This window comes from Podarcis liolepis, assembly GCF_965112155.1.
Source record: "Podarcis liolepis genome assembly, chromosome: 9".
In the NCBI taxonomy this organism is placed as follows: domain Eukaryota; kingdom Metazoa; phylum Chordata; class Lepidosauria; order Squamata; family Lacertidae; genus Podarcis; species Podarcis liolepis.
In genome coordinates this window covers 42,462,028-42,485,419 of record NC_139564.1, presented here as the reverse complement: position 1 = coordinate 42,485,419, position 23,392 = coordinate 42,462,028, and the positions used below count along the sequence as shown (strand labels likewise).

Here is a 23,392-nt window from a genome sequence, read left to right as displayed (position 1 = left end):
CCAATTCTGGCCTGATTGTACTGGCTTTGCCTGGCACCTTCATTACATATCTTTCGACACCAAGCAAAAATGTTTCTCTACAACCAGGTCTTTGGCCAATTGACATTTTGTGGGCTTTTAGATGTTTTTTGTTGGAAGGGGGTTATTGGTTTTGTTTGTTTGTTTGTTTGTTTGTTTGTTTTATTGGGTATTTTGTTGTGAACTGCCCTAAGATCTTAAAAATTGAATGAATAAATGAATGACAACACAAATTGTATAAAATTCTGGGACATGTTTTAGTACAGTACATTGGCCAATATGCCAGGCCTGAACACAGTTCAACTTTTTGTTTCTGTTGTTAGTCATGAGATTTCTTCCAAGTGCGTTTTTCTCACAGGTGCAATTCTTCCTTTCCAAAATAGCTTCTCAATTAAATTAACATCTAGTATATCTCTAACGCTTCAGTCGGTTCACACTCAGCCATATAATCTTTGCAGAGTGATAAGTTATGATTGCTGATTCGGAACTTATATCATTCTTGGGCTTATTCTCTCTTGCTATATATTATTAACGAAGTTGCAGGAGTCTTTAATTCGGCTCTTGATAACATTAATGACCCTCTATGGATCACAGTGTTACAGTGTGTGTTTTAGGTCACTTTGATGCATAGCTGATATTACAAAGTGAGCAAGGTTGGAGGCTTTTATGGCAATAAAAGGCTTTATAAGACCTTTTCAGAGACATAATTCCAGTGATTTTCATGGGGCTTGCAACTGGAGCCTGAATTTTAATTGTGTTTCCTATATTGACTCTTTTAGTTCAGGGACATATTCCTTTGATAGATTGCAGCAGCAAAGCTAGTCAGTTTGCTGAGGGTCTGAGTTTAAATTAGAGAAGGGTGATCAACATGGTGCCTTCCAGGTTTCATTGGAGTCTAATTCCTAGGATGCCTAATCTTGGGCCATGCTGGCTGGGGCTGCTGGAAGCCACAGCTGAAGATTGCCACAGATCATTTTTCATGCTCAGGTATCTTGACTAAGTTCCCCACACCACCACCATAGCGTTATATTCCTTCTCAGTCTTCTAACACTCCCCTGTCCTTAAAGTGAGGAGTATACTATGCCAGCCCTGGATCTGTCAGTCACTTTTGTTTCTGTTATGTCCTGAGCTGAATCCTAGAACAATAGGATCCAGAATGCAGCAGTCTGATTGGTCTACAGGAGCCACCCAATCCCGCTCCAGGTGGAAGTGAATCAGCAACCTGACTGGCCTACAGGAGCAGCCCGGAATTAGCCAATCATGCGGGGCCCATTGTGTAAATAATGTATATATAGCTAGACGTTTTGGGGAAAGTTTCATTCATTGCTACTACGACCTGAATAAAGAGCATGAAATTCACACCCGACTGTGAGTATATTTCACTTTCCTTCCCGTTGTCTCTGTTCTTGGGGACACAGTTAAGAAAAGGATGGAGGAGGAATGCACAAGTTCATTTCCACTCTCCCTTCTGCCCTGCTGGTGAGAGCCTAGCAGGGTGTGAGGTGTTATGGGCACTTCACATGCCTTTGCCAATCCTACCTCACCCTCCTATAGAACTTCAACCAGGGCCAGGCCATCCATGAGGCAGACTGAGGCAGCTGCCTTGAGTGGCAGACTCCTATGGGGCAGCACCTCCTGCCGGTGCCAGAGAAGCAAGGAGATGGGGCAGCAGATTCGGGGGGGACGGGACGGGACACCTTCCCATTTCACCTCAGGCAGTGATATAGGATTGACCACCCTGATTGCAGCCTTAGCAAGTTTGGGGTTGGGGTTTTTTCCTCCTTAGGAAAGTTAAGAGGAATTATTGCTCTTTGATATTTCTGGCCTGCGTTAGAAGCTGTTTGCTTTTCAGAGGTTACACGAGGAAAGTTGGAAGGAGTGCACAGAATGTTAAGTGGATCTCCAGGGCAAGAGGCAGGATTTTACATGGCTTTAATTAAGTACACTAACACCATAGGGCACAAATAACTTTTCCCAGCAGATGGTTTATTTCTGTTTATTTTGAACTATATTTCAGCATTTTATGTAATTAAAAGGTACGAGCTGCTGTGGATTATTTGCCTTAAAGGTTGCTTAACTTCATAACATGCAATATTTTAAAAGGCACTCGCAACTGAGTGATGGGGAAATATAAGTCAATTACTGAGGAAATGAAGGTCGTTGTGGATTTCTTGTGGATATTTGTTTTCATCTAAATAGACCCAGGGCCAGTTCTTGGAATCATCTTGATGTGATGAGACATCTGGTAAATGCTTGCCTTTTTCGCTGAATGTATTTTTTCACCATGCACCCTGTTTTGTTTTGTTCCTTTAAGTTTGCTGACAGCCCAATAGCTGGCATGGCTGGCCTATTTTAAAGTTAGGAATTTTTGTGTTCTAGGCAGCCACTCAAGTGTCATTCCAGCTTGTTGAAGACTCCAGCAGAGGGTATATTTGCCTACTATCACACATTCCAAAGGATCACACAAACACACATATGCACACACTTGAAACTGTCTAATATTTAGTCATTCCATTGGTCCATGTAGCTTGGTATTGTCTCCACAAATTGGCAGAAGCTCTCCAGGGTTTTAGGCAGACAGATCTCCTGCCCTTCATTGGGATTGAACCTGGGATCTTCTGCATGCAAGGCAGATGTTCTTCCTCCACAGCCCTTCCCTGAGAAGGACAAAAGTTCATGTCATATGGTTTTATGTACCTTCCTCAGTACGTAGCCTCTAACTTCATACTCCACCCAGATCTGCCTCTGGACAACACAACTGCTTGACCGCCTCACAGATTTCTCTCCATTCTCCATTTTGAGTTCAACCCTTCCTTAAAAGTTCACACCACTAATTCTAGTTAGTGGGGCCAAACTAGATATTTTAGAAGCGAACCCATAGATCTTAGAACCTTGAAAGAAAAAAAAGGGAAAAGCTAAGTCAACCTGAGTAAGCACAGGAATATTGTGAGTACAAGTCTAGCTTCATGTCACTTCCCTAATGGAAGAAATTATCTTCATCATAGCTGCACAGCTCTCAAAGTCATTTTCTCTGAGTTCTGTCACAGGGTGGGCCATTGACATTACTTTGGACTAACTAACAGATGTGTTCCATTTCTTTTAGGAAACAAAATGTTTTTCAAAATATTTATAGATGGCTGAACATAACCAAATATCATAGCTGCGTACTATAACAACAAAAAGAAATAAATGGGGAAATGATTTTTCCCCCCAAAGGGAATCTGATATTACCTGGATTTATCCATCTGTAAAGGCCTGCAGACAAAGGAGTTTTTACCATCTGGCCAAGAAGGGTTTGCTCAACTTCAGTCAACAGTGTGCTCTGCAAAGCAAGTACAGAATATATTGTAGGACTATGAATTCTAGGTCTACCTGTGTGCTAATATAGCACAAAAAAACAGGCTTAGGTTTTGAACAAAAACAAGTGCTGGGGTCAGTCACAAGTATGAGCCATACAGAGAGAACTAAACAGAACTTGTAATTTTAGTTCTAAAACATAAAATGAACACAGCCGTAATAAAATCTTCAGACAGCTCAGGTGGATTTCCATTTGTGTTATTGTTGTCGCAGTGTATAATTTCAAGGTCATAAAGCTGATCTTTGTGTCAATGCCATGGAAACCTGGCAATGTTTCAGTTTTTTACTTCCTAACCCAATAAATGGTAAATAAACATCTCAGCTGCAATTCTCAAACCACTCTTTTATTATTTTGCAATCCCATTCTAAAGTAGTTTAAGTGATTTTGCTATGAATCACACTGGAGAAAGTGCTCTGAGCCTTTGGATTTCATCCTGATGATCTTCACTGCAAAGGTAGTGCAAACAGCATTTATTTCAATCTGGTGCAGAGAAATACAGATTCACCTGCTGGTCAAATTAACAGGGAGCAAGAGTTCCTTTCTCAGTTGTGTGGTGTAAATCAGGGATGGGAAACCTTTAGCCCTCCAGATTTTGTTGGATTCTTGATTCTATCAACCCCAAAGCCAATCTCAAGGCTCATGGGAATCCAACAACCTCTAGAGGCACACAGGTTCCCCATCCCTGATGTAAATGAAGCACCAATGGCAACATGTATTCTTTGCACCAGTGGTTTGATTGTGCAGGATTCTAAATCATGCAGAGAGACAACTCCCTGCTGCAGCCATTTATTGCCAAATGTGTGCGGGGATATGGGGATGTAACGTTAAGAATGTGATAGAGGAGGTAGGGCCAGTGAGAGCATTTCTTCTGCTACCCAGTCGCTTGATTGGATTTGCAAAAGGGGGGGATGTCCAAATAGTGATATTGCTAACTGTCTGACTGAGATTGTTATAGAGTTTGGGGGTGCAAGGGAACCCTTAACTGCTAGAGTTAGTGCATATTAGAAATTAATACACGGTAGAATTCAGATAACATGTGAAGTATTGAATGGAAGATGCCAGGACAGAAGAAAAATACAGGCTAGAGCCTCACTTGGGATAGAAGTCATTAAGAATGATAGAAGGTGTTGGAAGCAAGCCACAAACTCATCAATGAAAGCCATCATCAAGCCAAGAGATTCTCTGTCGGTGAATAGAGGGGTGGTACAGTTCCCATAGTTCCCATGGCCAGAGAAAGGTTTAGGATTGTAGATTCCATGATGTATGAAAAATTGGGAGGGGGCCAGCTGTGCCCACAAGAAAAAAAGGTGTCATTGGGTTTTTTCTGGCATGGGTCTTTGAGTAGGAGAAGGATGGAGCCAGAACTCCAGGCTAAGGCTATGTGGGGCAGATCTATCTTGGCAGGCTGGGACAAGAGCTGTGGGACAATGCTGTGCTGCTATGGGGAACAAGCTGCTCTGGAGATCTAATGCTCTGAACTCTCTCCATTGAAGTCTGTAGGTGTAGATATCTGTAAATAAACCAGATTTCTTAAAGACACTAGTCTCCACTGTGCTTTGATTTTCCAACAGAAATGCAACCCTGGGTGAGTGCCTGGAACCTCTGGAATCTCATGTGGAGATTGGAGTTTGTGCTCATTTAGTTTATATGTTTCAAATCACGGGCAACCAGGGAAGCATCCTCCAGATATATTGAACTACAATTCCCATCAGCCTGAGCCAGCATGATCAATGGTCAAGGTTCTTTTAATGCACTGTTAATTGTTGAATTATCAACAATTAAACTGTATGGTGTTGAGGTAGGTCTGTTGTTAGAGGGCAGTGGTGGTGAACCTTTTAGAGACCGAGTGCCCAAACTGCAAACCAAAACCCACTTATTTATCACAAAGTGCCCAAAGTTGTTGAGCTTTTCATTCAGTTTTGGGGGGAGAGAGAGAACAGAAATAAATGATGAATAATACCTTTGCTGGAACTAACATGCAGCACCGACATCATCGTCTGCCAAAGTGCCAAAAATACTAGCACAGTAAGGGTTAAAAATGAAGGCTGTTACACCCAATCAGAAACAGCCACTGAAGTAACAAATTGAAAAACAGACCAATCACCGAACACAATCTCCGGCTAACAGTGGGGCGGGGGGGGGGTAGGTTCTGTGTTTCAACAGGAGACACAAGCTGTAGCATGGGGGGTGGAGTGGGAGAACAAATGGAGAAAAAACTACAGCATCTGATGGCGCACGTGCCAGCAGTGAGGGCTCTGTGTGCCAAGTCTGGCACATGTGCCATAGGTTCGCCACCACTGTTATAGGGCCTGGGAGACTTGGGTTCAACTCCCCATTTAGTCATAAAGGCCAGCCTAACCGACCACACAGGGTGGTTGTAAGGATTAGAATGAGGAGGAGGAGATTAGAACAGTAAACAAATAATTTAAAATACCGAATTTTTATTTATTGTGGATTTTTAAATCACATTGTCTGTTCTGTGAACTGCTTTGGAAAATGTACTATATAAATTAACAACTGACTCACAGCAATCTATTTAGCAGCTCGGATAGTTATTATGTGGGCACAATGTTGAGATTATTGGAATTAGAGATTGTTCATTAAGCTGTTGTATTCTTTCTGTTTATTAAAGCTTTGGATTGTTAAACAGTAAATTGCTAAACTGTCAATTGTATTTTAATGCATTAATTTATTGTAATGCATAAGATTTTTTTATTATGCATTGTGATTACGATGGTTAGCAAAATGCACTGTTATTGTATTTAGTTTACTGTCACTTTATTTTTCTATTGTGTGAAATGTGGTATACATAAAGAATCCCCACTTACCTAGGAACATGCCACATTGAATTCAACAGGACTTCTGAATGTGCATGGTTTGGATTGTGTCGTATGTCCACGAAAGGAGGCCTAGGATTCATTTTCAACAACTGTCATTCTGTTGTGTGGGACAAAGCAAATAGATTTCGGTCTAAGACCACAGATGGGACTAGCACTAGCAGCCAAGCAGCAGTTTCAGTTCCCACCACAGTCATATCCTTGAGTGCACTCCTTTACTTTGCTTCACATAAATGAATGCTTGCTTATGGTTTACCACTATGGAGAAAAGCAAAGTAGGGCATTGCTGCAGTGAGGACAGAACTTGCCCTCCAGTTGTGATGCTGTGTAGTCTGGTCCCTATTAAGAGGAGCCCTGGAGGTGAGTGCAACACACCCTGAATTTAATTCCCAGAGGCTGTTGAATCTACAGATGTACATCCCGAACATCATAATAACAAATATTTTGATGGCTGTTTCTTCGATGTATCACTGAATTCTTTTTAAAGACAATTCGCATTGCTTTCCTTTGGACCACATCAGCAAGGGACTCAGGACCTCCATACATGTGGCCCCAGGGAGGTCACTTCAGTGCTGCTTATGCAGTAGTTTGACTTCACCCCTGGAGGTGAACTCCACTGTCTCTTGAGACAGACAGTTGCGAACAACAAAGCATATGACACATATTATGTTCTCAGTGTGCCATCAGTTTTATGGGCGTGTTTAATGCATGGCGTAAAGTTATCTTAACATCAGAAAAAAGCAAGCCTTGATTAAAACAAAAACAAAAATCAGTCCCCAATCCAAATGGTGCTTTTGGATGGCTTCCATTGTTGAAGTCAAACACCTAATTATGCTTGGTTTCTTTAGTCCAATTCATAGATTGCTGCTTGTAAGCAAAGAAATTTGTTTTCCTTATCCCATCTGGAATTAAGTAACATATGTTTCAGTCTGTATCTCAAAAAGATGATTGGTTGGGCAGTTACTTTACTGACAGCTGTTACCTGAGGCTATATATTAACTAATTATCCTCCAACAAATGATAACCGCAAGCATCAAGTATATCTGGTAGTGTCTTCAGTAAGTTCTCCAAAGGCACACTATACTGAAGAATAAAGGAAAAGTACTGCACTGTGGGGGACGCGGGTGGTGCTGTGGGTAAAACCTCAGTGCCTAGGACTTGCTGATCGTATGGTCGGCGGTTCGAATCCCCACGGCGGGGTGAGCTCCCGTCTTTCGGTCCTAGCTCCTGCCCACCTAGCAGTTCGAAAGCACCCCTAAGTGCAAGTAGATAAATAGGTACCGCTTTATAGCAGGAAGGAAAACGGCGTTTCCGTGTGCTGCGCTGGTGCTGGCTCACCAGAGCAGCTTCGTCACGCTGGCCACGTGACCCGGAAGTGTCTGTGGACAGCGCTGCCCCCGGCCTCTTAAGTGAGATGGGCGCACAACCCTAGAGTCCGACACGACTGGCCTGTACGGGCAGGGGTACCTTTACCTTTACCTTTACCTTTACTGCACTGTGGTATTTTTACAGTTGGACATTGTGATGCAGGGACAGGAAGACATGCACAACTGACTTGAACATCTGTGTTTCACTTCAGGTTTAAATGTCCCCAGAGCTAAGGCAGAATCTGTGTTTGTCCACAGAGATCTATATGGATTTTAAAAGCATCACATGCTCATTTCTGAAAAAGCAAGGGTCTCAAATGTGTGGGGAAGCCACAGTTGTACAGATGAAGGCTCTTTCTGGATCTTCTTATGAGCCAGTGGAAGTGGAGTGTGCATTATGCTGCTCCCCCACTGCAGTCGTAAAGTCTCTGAAAGGGGCTAGGCCTTTTCTATATGCCACCTAATAATAAAGCTTACCTGCAGCTTACAGCAGGCTGGTAGCCCAAGACGGTGCATATTTACTCAGGATTCAAATGCCTTAGTGACAGGAACCTATAGGTTTGCTTGTGAAATTTGGCAGAATGTCATGTATATTTCTGGAGCTGAATAAATAAGAGTAAGTCTCACTGGATTCAGAGATGTTAATTCCCTATGAAGAGGAAGGGTCCTAGCTGAGTGGTAAACCATGATTTGCCTTCAGGTGGCCCCACGCTCAGTTGCTGGCCTGTGTAGTCAGGGCTAAGAGAAACTCATACCAGGCACCCTGAAGAGCATTTCCCAGTCACTGACCATTGACTAATATGGTATAAGGGCTGTTTAAGATGATCTGTTTGTTGGGCATTCGTCCTGATTTGTTTGCACAAAACTTATGCCAAGGTTCAACTATGTCTGGGCTTGGTTCAGCATTCATTCTGATGTTTTTGAGGAGGTTCTGCAACAATGCTCATTCATAATGCTTTGCTTGTGCTGTGTTTATACATCTTCCTGTTGATCATTCATTCATCCCACATTTTTGATGCATTACCTCATCACATTACTAGATGTAAAAAAAGAAAAAGGCCCATTTTAAAGCCTTTATGCATTTATTGCATTAGACCAGGCTTCCCCAACCTTGGCCCTCCAGATGTTTTTGGCCTACAACTCCCAGGATCCCTAGCTAGCAGGACCAGTGGTCAGGGATGATGAGAATTGTAGTCTCAAAACATCTGGAGGGCTAAGGTTGAGGAATCCTGCATTAGACAGAGCACTTTAACTCACTTTACGTGTGCAAACCTAGATGTCTGGTATGTGATTGAATCCCTTCCCCAAATAGTGACAGTCTGAAGGTGACAAAAGGTAGCAACCTGTGTCCCTATGTTCTGAGTGTGCATAGGGTTTCAGCCTGAGGATGCAGTCCTGAACTGGACACAGTGGGCCTTTCTTCAATGTAAGAAAGATGCACAAAAACTCAGCCCCACATGGCAATCATATAATTAAATTCTGTCAGTTGGATAAGGCAGTTAGGAGTTACAGTGCCATAACTTGATCTGTACCAATAAGTGTCATGTTGAAGTGGAAAGAAATGTGTGGAGTTGGGACATGATGTAGGAAGAGTGGAAGAAAGTCCAGTTTAGTCCAGATCCTAGACCATCTTGGACTCATTGGAAGAAAGGTGAGATATAAATGTAATAAATCATCATCACACTTTTGAAAGAGTAAGCCCCTTTGTATTGCAATGGTACTCGTTTCTAAATAGATGTGCACAGCAAGTTTTTGAGCATCAGATACTTTTAGGATCCAGATGAAAGAAGTATTCAGAGGTGCATTGGCAGGGTAGATGACCATATCATATAAATAGTAATGATGCCTTTTAAAGTAAAGAAAGGAGATGTTTACCAGAATATTGATAGCTTATTAATCATCCACTATTTGCTGCCAGCATTGCTCCCTACAGATCATATAAGGTTTTCTCATCTGCTGTTAGATACAGGGCCATCTGTTTCTGAGCATGTACTGTTTTAATTATCTCAAGGCTTGGCTACTTGGCAAATGCATCTATCTTGTGGGGCTCCTGCGGTTTACAGATTGATGCTTGGATACCATATGGGAGTTGTGACTTGAACTTTCATTTATAAGAGCCCACAGGTGTGTAAATACATTTATCCTGGTTGTTCTGGATTCCCAATCACATGGAGTGCCTAGGAACACACAGCCATATGTGCATGGGTTTAGTTTTAAGAATGCACAAACACTGGAGATGGCTCAATGGGATACATGATGATTGAGGCGAAAGAGTGGATGTGGTCCCATTTCTCCCCACACCCATTAGATCACTGAATGCATAGGGGAGGATCATGAGTATAGTCCTCAGGGTGGTAACACAAATTTAGATCTCGGCTATGTGACAAAGACTGGAACAAAAACACCAGAAAATGTGAATTTTACAACTAGTGGTCTAAAACAGTCAAATTATACAATGGGTGGTCTCTGCGGCTGCTGCAACAATTTAAAGAAACACTTTTGGTTGTGAAAAATAACCAGATAACCATGTTCCTTAACTACACCACATATTCCTGACCTAAGAGGGGAAAGAACCATGAAGTATTATGGGAAGGAACGTGGTTAAAATTGTTCTTGTTGTCAACTCTGACGCAGTAATATAAGGTTAAATAGGCTCTTCTAAGGCAATTGTTTAGATTTTTCACCTCTTAAAGCACACTATTATATGTATATGTATAATAATGTGTGTCTGAGTGCATATAATAGGCAGAAAGCATTCATTTTAGCAGAACTGGTATTTTTAAAAAAATGCTTCTCAGTGAGATCAAGGAGATGAGAATTAGATGGAAAATCAGTGTAGATAAGCCCACCAATGAGATCTGCCAAAAAAAAAAAAATCCATCCTTAGGCAATACAATATTGGAAGTTTTATTTTCCAACTATTTCCTAAGGATTCCTAACTTGGATTCCCTGTCCCCCATATCTGCCATACACTAGTCAATGTTTTAATTATGCTATCCACCATGACCACGAGACCCCTTTCCTGGTCAGAAACTGTTAGTTCAGACCCAGCTCGGACATCCTGAAAAACTCCTGGTGAGGTGATCTAGAAGTTCTAGCCCAGTGTCTCTTCAAGGTTCTGCCTATTTGATCTTTAGATATTGGGCTGCATGACATCATATTAAGATCCAGCTGGTCCTTTTTAATGGAGCAAGCACATGGTCCTATTCTGTCATGAACCTCCAAACTATCCCCTTTTTTAGTAGTGCCCCAACACCACAGAAAAATGAACATATGACCTGGATCTTTAACTAGATTTGGTCTCTAACTAGACAGATCTGCAAAGCCTTTAGCTGCCATATCTATTTAGAATATAGAAAAAGGTCAGCATAGATTGAAGCCTTAAATGTAACCAAAAGCGACAATTTTCTGCGTTTTATTGGAAGCTGTGTGCCAGGGCCCTAGCAATGCACGATGCTGTAACAATTATGCCTTTTAATGGGAATGAAATTAACTCCTGTCACTGGTACTGCTGAAAACTGGGAGATTTGCACACTGCTAATGTAAGTGGAACAGTAACCTTTGAAAAGAGACATTGTTATTAGCTGTACATCAGGTTTCACATAGATACAATGAAACAAAGAGAAAAAGATCAATGAGGCAAACTGCTGAGATACACCTTGACAGCCAGGGCATAACAATAGAATTCTACACTTAAAGTGTGTGTGTGTTTGGTGGGGAGGTTTAATATATTAAAGGCTTCCTCCTATGCTATTCACAGGTTCTCAAAAAGGTGCAAAGACTTGAAATTAGGGGGGGGGGGAGAGAAATAACTGAAAGAACAGGGCTGCATGTATATAAGTGAAGCTGAAAACCCAGAGTTCTATTTAGTAAATGAAATCAGCTGCACACAGATTTTGCATATGCCAAAGGAGAAATATATTGTTTCACAGGTTGGCTTGCTCAAATACAGTCTAGTATTATAATATTTGTTGCTTTGTTTTTAAGAATCTTGTCTTAGAAGGAGGTGAGTCCTCAGTGTTGAAGAGGCGTAAAATTGCAAATGAATGCAGAAAATGTCTCATGTCTCAACTCTTGGCACCCCAGTCTATAGATAAATGATAGGACTATGAACTAGGATGGAGGGGAAGTTTATTTTGTTCATATCTTAATGGGAACCTGCCTTATTGACACTTCCTGGACTGGAAGAGCTTGACCCCAGTGGTTCAGGCACTGATGGTTTCTAGATTAGACTACTGTATGTGTCTAGTGTCTTGCATTTGATCTAGTGCAGAATGCTGCAGCACAGTTGCTGACAGGCGTGAGACCCTGTCAGCATATAACATCTATGCTCAGAGATCAACATTGGTTGCCCATTTGCTCCTGTTCCAAGTGAGCTATGGACCATTAAGGGTTCAGATCTATGTACGGATTAGTGGCTTAAAATGCAGCAAGGTCTCCCCCTCCCCAGCTACCTTGCAAATCACATTTGCACATTGCTGTACACACCAGAAAAAAGAAAGAGGGCTCTTCACTCAAAGTGCATTTCCCCCTTAGTTTTCCTGTGCCTGCAACTCCTCTAGCTCCCATTCATCTGCACATGCACAATGGCTTCCTCAAATGTACACATCACAGTGGATGTGGCTTACGTTTTCAAATCAGAAAGAAGCTAGTTTGAGGGGAAACACTTCAAACAACAGTATTTCTCAAGAAACTACAGGATAAATATGGATTGCGGTTAACATCATGTCTACACGGCTTCAAACACCTGCGGTGGAAGCACGCTGCAGCCACAATAAACAGTAATGTGCACACAACTTTTGCCTCCACTGCCTGGGGGTACTGCGCTTGTTCACATCAGCCTCAGGAGAGGCCATGCATTCCTCTGTACAACAGAAAACGGATTCTACTTCATGTATGTTACTGAGCTAATTCAGAGACCATGTTAGCAAATTGTTTGGTTGGAAAATTATATTCTTTTTATGCAATATTGCTTTCTCTTTCACATTTACTCCTTTAATGAAAGTATCTTGAATTAGATATCTGTGGTTGGATGGGCAATTAATATAGATCCTGCAAGTCTTCATGGTTGCAAAGAGACTTAAACTTCAAGGCAGGAAGGATAAACTCTTACCATCTATTACTCAGTGATCTGAAGATCTCACTTCTCTTTCTGAATTTCAAAACACATCTTATAATTGTAAAACTCATTTGGATATCTATTTGGGCATATGGACTGCTTATGCTAATATATGTGTTAAGTAAGTATTAACAGATTGTTTTTATTGTTTAAGTGACCTGACCACACACAGAGACACACACAGACAGACAGACACACCCCTAGAGTTGATAAAATATCTGACTGCTCTTGTTAAACACTGTTTGATTACTAGGAGGTGCCTCAGGTCTGCCTCTTCCTCATAAGTCTGAATTTCCATGTGTTCAAATTAAATGTAAAAAAATGTGGTGGTGGCAGCCCTCATGTTCAAATAACCAGAAAGGTGTCTTCCAGTTGTGTGGGAATCCCTTGCAGATAACCACAGCACCTGGAGACAACCAGGTTATGTATCCACAGCAGTGACCAGAGGAGGAATGCACACTAGGAGGAGCACTGAAAGAAGAAACATCATGGTATACCTGCATCAGCAAAATTGGCTGCCTTCATTCTGCCCCAGCTGCAACAAACATGTATCAATAATTACAGCCACACAGTAGGTGCTGTAACTCTCCAATGGTTTGACTTCATCCCCAAAGTCACACTCCTCCATTGTCTCCTATGACAGATGGATGCCAACCGACCATCTTCCAGTCTGTCCTTCCTTGTAGGGTAGGTGGGAAAGAGTGTCACTGATTTACACATTTCAATTTTTTTTTAAAAAAACCCCTTTTCCTTTAAAAACAATAATTAGAATGGTATTCTCTTTTTCTGTTTGATTGATTTTTCCATATTTCACCTTTTCCATTCATTTCAGTTTCCCAATGAGTCCAATAAGAGAATCAGGAATTCCTCCGCCTATAACCAGAATTTTTCAATTAGAATAACATTTACAGCCATTTACTACCCCTTCTTTCAAGCATACCACCCACATTTCCGACAGATGGGGGAAAAAAATCACGGAACTCAAAGGTACTTGAAGATCCCCACTGTCTCAATCCACTGCCTAAAGAAAGCATCTGGGGGGGAGGGCACACACAACAATTCCAAAAATAGGCAATAGTACAGCAAATGGCATAATGTGGACCTAGACCAGAGTCCAGATTGGGTTGAGGATAAGGGTATTTCTACTCAGACTTACATTAAAGGTCTAGAATTCAAATACAGCAGTACCTTGGGTTACAGACGCTTCAGGTTACAGACTCCACTAACCCAGAAATATTACTTCGGGTTAAGAACTTTGCTTCAGGATGAGAACAGAAATGGTGTGGCGGCAGTGTGGCGGCAGCGGGAGGCCCCATTAGCTAAAGTGGTACCTCAGGTTAAGAACCGTCTCAGGTTAAGAACGGACCTCCAGAATGAATTAAGTTCTTAACCCGAGGTACCACTGTAATGGGTTCTATCAAATGAAGTCATCCCATTTACTCAAGGACTTCCAGTGAGCAATGGAGCTTCCTTCCCTCTCCTTTTTGTGTGTTTTCCCTGCATCCTCTATCCCCCCCCCTCTAGAAACCCCAGAACAGAGGAGAGGGGGCAGAAGGTTCTTTTCTTCAAGCAGAAGACCTTGCCTGAGAAGGATGACACAACTATATATCCTTTTAAAAAATGGCATTAAATTGATTAAATTAAAAGGATTGCAGAATGCATTAATGACTTCCCTTACACCTTCCTAGAGTGATATTATTTCTGCTGAATTTCCTTCATTTGAACTGCTCTCTCTGGAACATCTCTCTAGTCAGTTACCTGGCAACCTTGACACATTCAGGCTTTAGCTGCCATCTGCATCATTTTCCTCACCTTTAGCAAAAAAAAAGGCCCCTCATATATGAGCATAGGCTTAAGGTGGGTTTTCTTTTTTGAAATGCAGTTACTCAAATGCTATTCAGAAGGTTTCTGTGTCCTCTAGGCCCACAAGATTAACCAAGGTTCAGATCAGACAAATGTACTTACCACAGGTTTATCACTGTGTGACACAGTGGCAAACAAGGTATTGTTATGTTTAATATTCCATCAAATCATTCCCAGCTGTCTCCACTGCTGTATTTCATTGTATGAAATATAGACATTGGGTGGAATTTTAACTGAGTTGATTGGCTTGAGGCCCAGTTTAAATCATTGTGAAAAGTTAATCATGATTGGAGTCCCATTGATTTCAATGGGAATCAAGTGCAACTAACTTAGACTGTGTCTATTCAGAGGTAAGACCCTTTACATTTAGTGGATCTTACTCCCAAGTAAGTGGAGCTAGGCTTGCAACCTTAGTCTGGATTCAACCCACGATGTCTCAGGAAAAGCACTGGAACTCCAGCTTCTATCAAAATCAAGAAATAGTTCTGTTCCAATGCGTTCCTGTGTTCATTTTTGTTGCAACAAAAATCCACCATAGGTTCATTGCAAATTATACTGAGGCATCAATAATTTATGAAAACAAATTTCCAATTAAAATCTCTAAATATTTTAAATACAGACTGGAGCAATAGTTACCGGAATCTATATTCCTGCATAAATCAAAATGAACTTGGGCCAGACAGATCAAAACAGTGTAATGTTTTCTATACTCCCTTATTATGTTTAATGCAAATGGTTTGGGTGGGGTGGAGTGTACAATCTGTCCTTTTCTCACGCAGTTTACCACTGCCTACACAAACATAAGCATGCACGCACGCACGCACGCATGCGCGCACACACACACACGTAGTTGCATATCATGCTACTGTCTCAAGAAAAGTAAATAATTTGATTTTAGCACTAAGATAAAAACATTTTATTTCACTCTCAATAATTAAGTCATGTTCCATTGCCTTTTATTTGGATCTACTATCCAAATGAGGATAGAATGTCCTACAATATCCATATAACATTGAGAAGATCAAAACACAGTCTGTCTTTTTCTCTTTTTTCTCTTTTTTCTCTTTGCTTTCTGAAGCATGAGAGAAAATTGTAATTTACTGACTTTAATTAAGCGCATCCCTCCTAGCCTTTCAAATTCCATCATGTTTACAAAATATGTAAACTTATATTCAGTACAGTGCACTGAATTTTCTGGGGCACAGTGTACCCTTGAACTTGGCAATACAAGGACAGGATAGGGAGAAAGAATATGTAATCTCTACAAGCAACAGTAACAACTAACTACCCACTCCTTCTTATTCTGTTGTTTAAAGGCTATAAACCACTGTAGCATGCTTGCTGAGGGTTCCATCCTATATCAAAGACACACTGGGTGATGGGCTATAGTAGCCTTTCTCAACCTGAGGGTCCCCAGATGTTTAACTACAACTCCCATCACCCCTAGCTAGCAAGGCCAGAGCTCAGGGATTATGGGAGTTGTATTCCAACAACATCTGGGGACCCACAGGTTGAGAACCGCTGGGCTATAGGATTCGTCAGAAGCTCTGCAGTGCTGCCTCATTTCAAGGTGTGGAATGAAACATAAGCTATCATTGTAATAATACCACCACTGGTGAGACATCTCAGATATGTTGGCAGAGCATTCCACTGGAAGACCACGCCACATGGAGATGTAGTCAAATAACCCTTGGAGGGCTATAGGTTCCCCCATCTTTGGGGCAATTTGATTTTCTCTTCACTCCTCAAAACTGGCAAAATGCCCTGCACTAACTCATCCCCTGTAAATGGGATGGTGAATTGGGGGAACTCATCCACAATATCTCTAGAAAGCTTAGGAATATATTTAATTGGATGTCACCGTGCTTCTTTTGTGTGTGACTAATTTTGCTTATCCCCTTTCTGCTGTGGAAAATCATAGTTTGTTATGTGGAAGCAGACCATTTCTCCCCACTTCTCACAAAAAAAAGAAAACGGCAAATATATTTTATGCCAGTGGAAAAGAGCTGGCATTTGAAATGTTTCCTTGAGAACAGACAAGGCTCATATCCTTTGTCAAATCTCTTTTACAAGTTCATGTCTGTTCATTGCAATCCAATATAGTATTCAGTTGGAAAGCAATACTTTATTCAAGATTGTTTTCCTTAGGTTTGTATTCCACATATTAATCAGAAAGCTGCTTATGCCTACAGGTTATTATCGTTGGCACTGATTTATTTCCCCAAAAACATCTTCATAGGAAAGTGGCATGGTACAGATGGGTGCCCGTCAATTTCTTCCAGCCTACCAATTATTCTATAATAGACATGAAAATTAATTCTTGATTAATTAACCTCCAGCATTATTTTTTAAAAACAAAAAAACATAAACAGCCCTGCTTATCAACATGTCCACTTAGAATCCTTCAGATCATCCTTGAGCACTCAACACCTTGGAAAGAAAGGAAGGATGGAAGAAAGTACATTTGTAGCACCATATGGTTCCAATCATTATGAGTTCAACCATGCAGACAAGTAGGAATGCAATCTGAAAGTTATACTCAACCCAACGCACTGCATATTTTTAGCTTAATATTCAATGGGAACACTGTTGAGAAAAAGTTGAATATTTTGTTGTGAGACCTTTTTCTTACTAGAAAAAAAACCTGTTTACTCAGAGTAGACCTATTGAAACCATGTTCATTAATTTCAATGGATCTACTCTGAGTAAACTTAGTTGCTGAGTAAACTTACAGGGAAATGGCATAATTCATTCAGGCCAGCCATCTTTGAGATAGGCTGGGGGGGTTTTAGGATTGGCTAAAATGGGGTAGCCAACATGGTGCTTTCCAGATGTTTTGGGCTAGAACTCCAGTACCATGATTTTGTTGCCCCAGCCAGCATGGCCAACAGTCAGGGATGATGGGAGTTGTAGCTTGAAAACATCTGGAAGACATCATATTTGCCTCCCCTGGGCTAAGAGTTGCTCAAACTGAGGGACTAACAATGTAGCACTTATATATTGCCAGAAGGGCCCTTATTGGTTCCTTGGGTTATGTGGTTTGGATAGGCAGACAAAGTCACAGTATGCTATTTGGCCACTACAGGCCAAAGCACAGCACAGATTGGTACGGAAGGCTGCCTCACAGCTGCTCCAGTGATTCACCAGTTCACAAGCCTATATGGTGCTTTATGCAATGATTGGACTGATAGGAGGTTTTGTAGACAAAGGGTGTAAAAAGGATTCTGCCTAAGGTGTAGGTGAACTGGCAAGGATCCTTTTCTGGAGACTTAAAAATCAGCCTTTGGAGGCATTAAATGAGCTGTATTAAATATCCCATCACCTTGACAAACACTAGAGAAATATTCCTGGTTTTTTGAGAAGTTTTCATGCTTGTTCAACCTTAAACATGTAAACTGAAACTCATTAGCTCAGCTCTGTTCGTATTAGACCAATGCCAAATCATAACCACACACATTAATTCTCATTTGCCACCCATCTGTGAAAACTGTATCAAAACTAGGAATGGTACATTGATTGTAAGCTGGTCAGACCCATCGGCAGTCATATGGTTATCATGTGTCCCTCTATGCTGAAGTTGGTGCTGTTGCTTGGGGAAACAGAGATGACCTTACGCCATGTGCAAACTTATTACAGCATGTATGCAATCAGTTGGTGAGGTAGGTAGTACCCTTACTTCATTTTTCCAGGTAAGGAATATATTATCAGTCCATCACTTCCTAGGATGTTAGCATTGTCCTCAGCACCTGACAAGATGGTAGCTTACATAGATCCATGTTGTTATCACTTAGCCAACCCCGTGCATCCCCCAGGTGTTGGACTTGACTTTCATGAACCCCAGACATTGGGAATTGTAGTTCAGCAACATCAAGGGGCCAGCATGTTGATCCACACCTTGCTTAGCATATGATCGTTTGTATTCACCCCTTGCTTCCATATTACAAAGTTCAGGTTATGAGATGTAGGAGACAATTCAGAATGAGACATAAATATAACAAAAAATATTATCCTTTCTGAATTTAGACAGCAATATTATGAAGACATTGTTTGTTTTCAAGACCTCAGGGGATCATATTCTACCCACTCTTTTTAGACTATTTATGGATTGTTGATTCCATTATAATCCCTTCCAGAACGCATGACCTCTTAATAGCAACCACTAAAGCTCTGTGTGAGATGTACACTCTCAGCACCTTTAAAGCTATTTAACATTGCTCCTTGAGAATTGAAATCCTTCCAGACAAAATCTGGCAAGTTAATTATCTAATATTTATTGCTAGAAATAAAAGAATGCAGTGTAATAAAAGGTAATTGGGGGATTCCCTTTGAGTCAATAATTTTTGCTCAAAATAAAGGGCTGTAAAATAGCAAGAATAATAACAAGATTATTCTAGTACGATCCTTTAACTCTGGTGTGCTGAAGTTTGTCAGAACTTGTTGGTGTACACACTTAAGCAGATGCAACATTGGATTTCAGGAATGCAACTAATAGTATTATCGAAGCCACACAGAATTCATAAGAGAAGATATCAGTGAAAGTGGGCAGGATCAGGCTTATAGGTGGTGTGGTGAGATACACTGCTTCCAGATCTCCAACTTAAAAGGACTAAGCAGGCAAAGTGATTTATAAATGTTGGCTATGACTGAAGCTCAGTAAATGTGCACAGACATCAGAACATAAGAAAAGTTATTCTGGGTTAGACCAAAGGTCCTCCTAATCCAGGATCTTTTCCCCTACCTTAGCTGGCCAGATTTTTGAGAAAGCCCACAAGAAGGGCCTGTGCATGTAGACCTTTCTGATACTGCCAAGAACTGGTATTCAGTTGAACACTTCTCATCTGGACGTTCTTTACTATCATCCCTTGACAGACCTATTCCTCAGGGGGTTGTCTAATCCCCTGTCAAATATTCTCTAAGTGACGTAGTATCTTACTTCCATATCACGTAGTAAATTCCACCAACAGAAAAGTATGTACTCTGCAGATACCAGTTGCTATCAACATGCTAGTGTGTAGGCCCAGGCTGGTTGAAGGGCCCAGTGGCAAACCTTAGGATCTCAAATTTCAGCAGCGGTGTCCTACACACCACCAAAATTTGGTGCCCCTCAGCTTATCGCACTCCATTCTAAATCAAAGTTGTGGTGTCCCCTGTGGTGCCCCCAAGGCTCAGCTCCCAGACTCTGGTGTAAAGCATATTGTACTCCAAAGATCTTTCTGCCCATTTTAAAAGAAGAAAACATGAAGTGCTGGTCTGGGAGCTGAAGGTCAGCTAGGAATAGCCCACAGATCAGAAGCAATGACACAGGAAATATTGAAAGAAAGGAAGACCATTTTCTTTTTTTATTTGCCATTTATTGAAAAGCATTACTGTTTAAAATTGCATGAAGTTAGCTTGACCATAATTATGTGACCTTCAATGATAGCAGAAATTTCTCTTGAGTTGCAGATGTGCTTCTGATTAGCTGAATGTAATGTGGATAGTTTCTATGTAATAACATTCACCAGCAAAATAAATTCAAATGTCAACCCTTTAACATATTTTTAATACAGATTTGATAGCGGCTTTCACAAGGCATGGTATTCTATGCCTATTGCCACGGGAAAATATTATGGGCTGTCCCATAGCAGTCAAAAAACATTTTATTGATTTAATATACTTCATACATTTTTTTAAAAAAGTCAAGAACTGAACTCGAACTTTTAGGAAGTACTAAATGTGGTGAATGACTAACTTCCCATCAGCAGATTCCTCCAGGATGTGTGGATCAGGCCTGTTTATATCAGAATTTGCAAACATCTAATTCCTCAAGCATCCCTGGAGGTAATCTCATGTCTCTTTAACTGATGAATGGAAGTTGATAAAGTGAGTTTCATATCGCCTGGCTGTGCTCAAGATTTTTAAATTGTTCTTCCACCTCTACATCTAACATCTCTGAAACTGAGTTTAGTCATCATTGCCTATGGCAGTGCATTGAAATGATGACACATCAGCGAGATCTATAGCAAAACATTTTTAAAAAATACTAAGGAACAAATAGGTAAAAAGAGTTTGTTTTCCTGACTTCTTTCATGGCAATGCTGCAACAAGTCCAATAAATTATCAAGTGCAATGTTTTTGTTGCATGATAGTGATAGCTATAATAATGTCATCTTTCCCACTTGACCAGTATAGCTCAAAATACTCTTGTGTTGCCTGGTATTCAAAAATAGACAGTAAACTTTTATTTTCAGATATGAATGCTGCAACTCTTAAAGCATTTCAGAGGGATTCTGATAACCATTGTTTGCCACAGTAGGGCTGTGCATAGAAACACACACCCAGGTGGCCTTGTAGTCCCAATCCGTGGGTCCTGGATGGAGCCTATTCACCCTAAGCTGCCCTGAGGGAAGCCACTTGTGAAGGAACAGCACCATACTGAATAGAATCCTCCCATTTAGCAGCTGTTGAGTGGGAGGATCAGATCCTGCACAGTGCTGCTTTGGGGTCAGGAAGGAGGAGAGGCCTGGTGGAAAAGGCACTCCCGTACTTCCTTCCATGAAGATACAGCTACCTATTAGGTCCCACTTTTTCACGGTTTCTCCTTCTCACTCATATTTGCTTCTCCTGCCTGCCTGCCACCCTGCTGCTTGACTCTGGGCATGTCTAGATCAACTTTGGACAACAAATCTCAGCATCTCTGACTATTGGTCATGTGGACTGAGGCTGATGGGAGCTGTAAACCAAAACATGTGGGGAGCACCAGGTTAGGGAAGGCTGATCTACAGATTCCATTTAAATGGATCCTGTCCTACTTTAGACTTGCCATAAATCAGTCAGAGACATGACTAGGCAGAAAGGTTCCCTTAATCAAACAGCCTTACCTGCTTAATATTTTGAAAGGAATCATACTTAATATTTTGAAAGGAAGATTACAATCTCTAAGCTTTGGACAATTAAAATTATTGCCATTTTAAATCACTTTTCTATTATTTTTGATACAGAGTAGTCATTTAATACACATCTTCATTTTCTCTAGAATCTATTCTAATGTCAAACCATAAATCAACATTTGCTAGTCTTGGCTCCCAGTTGGGGAACTGTATCTAAATCTCTCACTCTGAGAAACAATGCATTATGGGGAAATTCATAATTTATCACATATATCTTCCAACTGCCAGCAGTCAGACATTTTTGTTCACTGTTCCATCCCTCTATGCAACTTACTTTCTCAGTCTTGACCTTTCTCTAAACTCATTTAGTATTTTCTTCTTTGGCTCTGCCTGCTCTGCTGTCTTTTGAAAATACTTCATATTAAACTGCAATCTAAATGTCAGATTTCATGCTGAATTTACTAACATTTCCATGTTTGTTTGTTTATTTCAGGGCATCTGAACTAGTCTTGGTAGGTTCAAATGTGCTCAGGTTTACCCATTGCTGCAGAACCGAAAGTTTTTTGTGCATTACTGAAGAACTTCAGTTTATCTGGAGTTGACTTTGTGTAAAATTGCTGGGTGGCTGGCAGAAATTTCCATCTCAAGTTCAAGTTCTGTGAGCAAATTTAGAGGCTGCCAAGTGTGATGGAAGCCTTATTGCTTGAGACCACTGGTTACTGTGGTTTCTGTATCTAGATAATTTCAGGCTTCAGAGGAGACATGTGCCTTGTGTTCCCCTCCTCCCCACATTTAAACTTAAGAGATAAAAACAAAAACAAACTGTAAGCTAACCATATGAGACATACTCCAATAGAGCACACTCTGAGACATACTCTACCCCTTTGGCACCTTTTGCATTTTTTGCTAGTTGATTCACTATTTAAAAATTGAACAGGACACTGCTTTGGATAGAAACCACCAAGCCGCTCTCATTTCAAGCCTTTAAGTTCCATGGGCTGATAACAGGGAGAAAAGGCATTGCATTTTTACGTGAACATAAGTAATTCTCACTTCCTGAAACACTACATGAACCAAAATGCAGCAATCCATTGACATTTGCACTTATTGAATTTTGAAAAACAGTTCTTCAACACACACACACCCAAAAAACAAATGTTTAAAACTGCATGTACTGGAGGAAACGTGGCTAATTTGGAGCTTGTTTGTTTTGGGGTGAAAATCATCATCCTCTGTCACATGCCCCCTTTCCACAAAATTGTACCCAAAGTGGCTCACCACATATCAAATGAGCAATAAGTTTTTAACACATTAGAAACAATTATAAATCATCATAATGGGCTATACTCAGCATAACACTAAGCAATCAGTTCTTTCTGTGCAAGTATTTCTGTTTGTGCAACCAAACTTTCCCCTTCTACCCTGCCCCTTCCCTGGCCTATATCTGTTCTAGGGATTTCCCCAACCCTGTGGAGCAGATTTGGGGAGGGCATGAGATATGTGAGTGGGAAGGCTGGGGGAATTCCCATTGTGGTAATTTGTGGTAATCCTTCTGCTGATGAGATGAGTTCCTAGAATGCTACCCAATATCAATAAGTATGAGAATGAATATATATCTATATCTATATAGATATAGATATATATAGAGAGAGATATATAATCAAACCATACAAATAACACACACACACACACACACACACACACACACACACACACTACATCAGGGATGTCCAACAGGTAGATCGTGATTTACTGGTAGATTGTGGGGTGTCTGTGGTAGATTGCAGGACCCCCCCCCCCTCAGCAGCTTCCTTGACAACATTGACTTCCTAAAAAAATCTCAACAACTCTGGTAGATCACTGTTAGGTTTTTTTAATAGTGGGAGTACTTCTCAGTCTCTTGAAAGTTGGACATGCCTGCATTAAATATTTGAAAATTGCTTTCAAACCAACTCTAGTTC

General features: G+C 40.9%; 1 long non-coding RNA gene across 1 annotated transcript; it reads right to left on the bottom strand.

Moving 5' to 3' along the window:
- Window positions 1–2,404: 2,404 nt before the first annotated feature.
- On the bottom strand, window positions 2,405–6,310 carry LOC310714775. Its single transcript, XR_014530063.1, has 3 exons — window positions 6,205–6,310; window positions 3,250–3,340; window positions 2,405–2,675 (listed from the first exon to the last, which is right to left on the bottom strand). It is a non-coding gene; the product is annotated as an uncharacterized lncRNA (long non-coding RNA).
- Window positions 6,311–23,392: the final 17,082 nt, after the last annotated feature.